At 38.1% G+C, this 5,451-nt stretch overlaps 1 pseudogene; it reads right to left on the bottom strand.

The window, feature by feature from the left end:
- Positions 1 to 484: 484 nt before the first annotated feature.
- On the bottom strand, positions 485 to 4,719 carry LOC121978310 (annotated as a pseudogene).
- Positions 4,720 to 5,451: the final 732 nt, after the last annotated feature.

Raw genomic sequence — 5,451 nt, 5'->3', positions numbered from 1 at the left:
TCCTCTACTGCACCACCTTACCGTCGCACACGATTAACAACCAGCAACTGCCATCGCTGGCCTTTGTCCTCGCGAGGAGCCAAGGCTGGTTCCCCACCTCTAGTCTTCCTCCCCTTCGCGTCGATCGCCTGCAGCCATGAATCATCGTCGGAGAAGAAGACACCGCCTCCTCTCCACGCGCGATCGAAGTCGCGAACCACCGTCGCCGCATGCTCGTGGTGACGTCGCCGCGTGCTAGTGGTGACATCGTTGCATGCTCATGGTGACGCCGCCGCTGGTCCTTCCTTGTGCATGCCCACGACGTTGTTCCCATAGCAGCCATCCCGTCGACCATGCAAGCAGTCGACAGCGGTGCCACTTTCTTCTTTCTTCCTGTATGAGCAGATCAATGGCACTACTCCTCCACCATTGCGTGCTGGACGTCGTTCTGTCCTTCTCCTGATCGTTCGACGCTACCATCACTCATCGAGAACCCCTGCTTTCCTCACGCCCACACGCCGCAACCGCAGCCGCATCCACTGTGGGCTGTTGGAGGAGGAATGGGTTGCCACTGAGAAATCCCCATTGTCATTGATAGTCGCAGCTGCCTCGACGAAATTCCACCATCGGCCATCGGGAACCTTTGTAAAGAACTTCTAGCCAGCCGACAACCTCTCTTTCGGTTCTCCGATAAGAGCCATGACCACCATTCACTACAACAAAAACCCTCATAGACATCGGTTTTCCACCGATGTCTATTACATTTTTGACCGATGTCTATGAAACCGATGTAAAAGGTCTATCATTTTAGACATCGGATTAAAATCGGTGTAGTATCACTTAACGACACCGTTTTATCAATGGTGTAAAACTGATTTAATATTATATGTTAATAACACCAGTTTTGGCAGCGGTATACGACCGATGTAATATTAGTTAATAACACTAGTTTTGCAACGGTGGAAAACCGATGTAATATCTATATTTTTTAACAGCACAAATTTGATTTCCGAAACAATGAAAAATCGACAGTAACAAAAAAAAAAAACACAAATATTCACAAATTACACAAATATTCTTCATTCAACAGTATCTATAAAATACATAAATATTCACAAATTACATAAATAATCTTCTTACAACAGTATCCATAAAATACATAAATATTCTTTTTTACATCAAAAGCTAATAGATATCAGAATCAAGGTAGAACATTCTTTTAATAACACATCAAGGTAGAACCGCACTTCAAATGTAATCTAGCATGCATTCAGCCCACTCGAACCACACTTCATCAATTTCAACTCTGGAGTACTTGAGATTTGTAAACTGTAAAAACACATAAATAATATATTAGTAAAGATGCAATTTTGAAAGCTGGAAATGGTAAAAATGCAATTTTGATTTATTTATTTTTTTTCCAAATATCTGCTCTAGCTCTAACGAGGCCAGTCTAGTTTTTCTGATCTATATCCTTCTAACACTTCAAATCAAGCATTTTGAAAGCTTTTCAGTCTAGTTTTGCAATGAGAACTACCAATAAACTAAATTTGGAATGCAAAATATCTAAACCAAAGAAAGTCTCTTTCTAATTGATACTTGCAACAAAGATAATCTACAATACTTTATACAAAGTTAATTCATGATCAGGACCCAATAATCCACTATATGTCAAATAACTAAAACAAATATGTACATGTATCAAATAAAATAGAATACTAAGTTTTTAAAGGCTGCTGTGGAAGACTATTGTTCATAATGCTTAATTCATTGAAGGATAATTGCGCGCATATATGACACTTAGTATATGCTGCTTAGAATATAACATAGATAATTTGCTCCTTCTTATTAAAGTGTAGAGATTGATAAGAACCGACAGCATCATACAACAAATTACTAGGCATGATAATGGTTGAATTCAAAAATCATGGAAGGACCAAGAGCATCATATAACAAATCAGTGACCCTGAATTCTATTGAACTATTAATCATAGACGAGCACATAGCTGCCAAAATTGAAATAGAGAAGTTCAAAGGCTACATAGAAACACATCAAGCACCAAGGGAAAAGCATAACAACAGCAAGATCTGATATAATGAGAGAAAAGCTAAGAGACGTTCATAATCAATCAAAATCAAATATGAGTTTGTATCAATTATGATACTGAAGCAATGTTGGAAAATGCAAGAAATTATCTTTAGGGCTTATATGCAAAATGGAAGATATTGTATTATTACCATTGCTGGAAGTGAATCCTTGTGATCAACTCCAAAATTTTCAATTATATCTTTCATATATCGCATGATATAAAAATCACATTGCTCCGCATTCGGTTGTTGAGGAGCCTATGTTAGAAAAGAAATATTAGAATAACTCCTTTGAGGATAGTGAAACAGTTGCTAATTAAAAGGATCAGACATACCTTGACAACTTCTCATGTTGGTTGTTTTTTCCCTTTCCTTCCCACCTCCGCATTATACAATTTCAAGGCCCTTCATGCATATAACCTGTGGGAATTGTATTACCACATCAAAATACATCCATGTTTCAACAAAGGTAAGAAAAGAAGCCAAAAAACTTACATGTTGACAACATATTTCTAATCTTGATCACGAATGCGGTGACTAAGAGGATCTAACAAAAAATTAATCTCCATCTCAACATTGATGATAGTCAAAATCCAGTGAAAACTACACAAAGAAATATAATTAGTGTATGCATCCTGCATGTTCTCAAAATATGCAAGTGAGAGTGATATATAATGTTCTCCAGTGCCATCTATGTCAAACTCCAAATGGATGCAGGACCGGTCCGAAGCTGAAGTATGAAGCTCTCGTCTTACAGCCACATTAGCCCTTGAAGATACACAAGTTGTGTTAGATATGCTTTTCATGGACTGGAAAATCCTAACCAGTACTGTTTTTAAATTGTCTTTGTAAAGAGCATCTCTACCTGCATGGATGTTGTATGTCATGAATAGCATGGCCATTTGCAAAACTCAAACTTTTGTCCAGATATGGAACTTCTTCAGGCTTGACAAATACAACTCGGTATTCAGGAATGGCAGCTGTATAAGGAGTGCACCTGTCTCATTTTCATCCTGAAGTAACTTATCCAACTCCGGCCAAAGAAGCTCCCTCCTGAAAGTACAGTTGATATTTCATATTCCACAAAGGAGTAATGAGATAATGATGGGCAAAAGAGAAAAAAAAATAGAAAACTGAAAAATAGCAGTAGCCGACATTGAAATTTGGATGGCATGCATAAAAGTTTGTTGATACTACATACCATGCAGAGAAGTCATCCTCAATACCCTGATCATCATCTCCCAACCCCACTTGGACAATGTGCTTGGCGCCTATGCAAAGGAAAAAAAAGATAGAAGAATATCCAAGTAAGAATGATGCTTAAATTCATTAAACACATCTACAAACTTGCACATGACTACTACATTACAGTTGTATGTATGAAACTCACAGATAACATGACTACTCAACTGTTTCTTAGTAACTCCTCATACCATGTTGACTTTACAAGTTTTTAGAGTAACAATTAGTCTACAAAACAAGTTAAATTCTCTAGAAAAATGAAATGCATGAACTTTGAGCTTGCAACTGAAGATAGGATTTAAAATCAGCTTTAGGAGCATATGTGACTTAGTCAAATCACAAACTAAATAAATCGACTATATACCTTGCTCATGAAGCAGTTCATCGACCACCACAACAACCTTTGCAAGGACTCAATACACAAATATATCAGCCAAGCAATTCCCACAAAAAGAATACTGACAATTTCATCATGCCAAACCTTATTAAAATGTTCATATTTCTGATTGCCTAAACTAAACACACCAAATTGAAGATTTTCCAACCAGGTTTCTCTCTCTTTCCCCTATAAAAACTAATAATCAGCAATCGATCAAGGCAAAAGGATTATTGGTAGAATAGATTAACTAAATGTGCATGCTTCCAGAAACTCTGTAAACCATTTGTAGAACCGGGCAGCATTATCAGTAGGCTCGCCATCTCCATACCTAAAGAAAACAAAGGGATCAACTCGAACTTTGAGGAAACTGATCGTTTATAAAAACAAAAAATTCCTGGCTTTCAACTTACGTAGCCAAGAAGAACAAAGCCAAGCTTTCCTTTTTCAGGTTCTCCTCGTACTCATCATCCTCAGTAGCATATTCCTCCTATAATTGAGGAAACTAACTATAAATCAGTCAATTAATCAGTAGTATTTCCAATTATCTGAAACAGAAGGAAGATGATCTTACGATATCCACGAGTTTAAATATGGCATTAGGGTACCGTGCTTTTGCCTCCTCAGCCAGCGCCTAGAAGGGGGGAAAAATCTAAGATCATGGGAGAAAAATTCAAAAAATGAACTACTCGGATAAAAACCCTAACCTTCACGAACCCCTCAGCCATCCTGGTCTGCGTCCCGAAGAAGACGGTGACCTTCTTCTTCCCTTGGTCCTCCTCTGTATCCATCTGGGTCTTCACCACTAGGGGCTTCGGCGGCTCGGCGGGCTTCCTTCTGCTCGATCGCCAGACAAAGAAGATTGCCACGCAACCGACGAGCACGACGATGACGATGCTCAGGACGGCGATCAGCAGCCGGTTCTCCACGAATGCACCCCTGGTGCCGGAATCGAGCCCATATCCGTCAGAGAGGGAGGTGACGACGGCCGACAAGAGATCCAGCGACGACGCCTTCTCGGAACCTATCTGCATCTTGGCGGATCGAGCAGTGAATCGGAAGCACAGATCTCCGATCTCTGTTTCTGTCTGCTTCGATTTGGGAGAACGAAGGAGGTCGAGATTGGGTCGGCGATGGGAGGGGAGGAGAAGATAGAGGCGGAGAAGATGAGTCGCCCGAAGACGGCTCTCTGTCTCTGCCTCCCGTGGACGGAAATGCTAACTACATAAATTCGATTACCACCTGTTTTTTCTTCTTTTTTATAAAGAAATGCTAACTACATAAATCAGTGAGTAATTTTCATTTGGTTCTTCAGAATCCACCTACTTGTTTTATTTTTTTTTCTTTTTTAGTTTAGAATATTATATTTTCATCCTTTGCAATGTATACAAATATATATTTTTTTATACAAATATATTTTTTTTTTATATTTTCCTCCATCAACACTAGACATCAAGTAAAGTTTAGAACGGTAACGAATTATAATTTTATGTTATATTTGTTTCTTGAATTATTTAGTGTGTTAAAAAGCTAGATGGTACTTTATTTCTATTTTACAATTTATGAGGTGGTAAGCTGTGGAGGTAAAGTAAAAACGAGGTTAAAGTTTTTCATTTTTATAAGTTATAGTTTGTTTAGGAATATTTTTATTTTAGTTTTAAAAGAATGCAAAACAAATATTTAATATTGAATTTTAGTACTTTGAGATTTATTTTGGTTCATTAACATCACTTTTAACAATAGTTTTTTACTATTCGATTTCGTAG

The sequence above is a fragment of the Zingiber officinale genome, chromosome 4B (genome assembly GCF_018446385.1).
Source record: "Zingiber officinale cultivar Zhangliang chromosome 4B, Zo_v1.1, whole genome shotgun sequence".
Taxonomy (NCBI): domain Eukaryota; kingdom Viridiplantae; phylum Streptophyta; class Magnoliopsida; order Zingiberales; family Zingiberaceae; genus Zingiber; species Zingiber officinale.
This window is presented reverse-complemented; position numbering and strand designations above follow the sequence as displayed.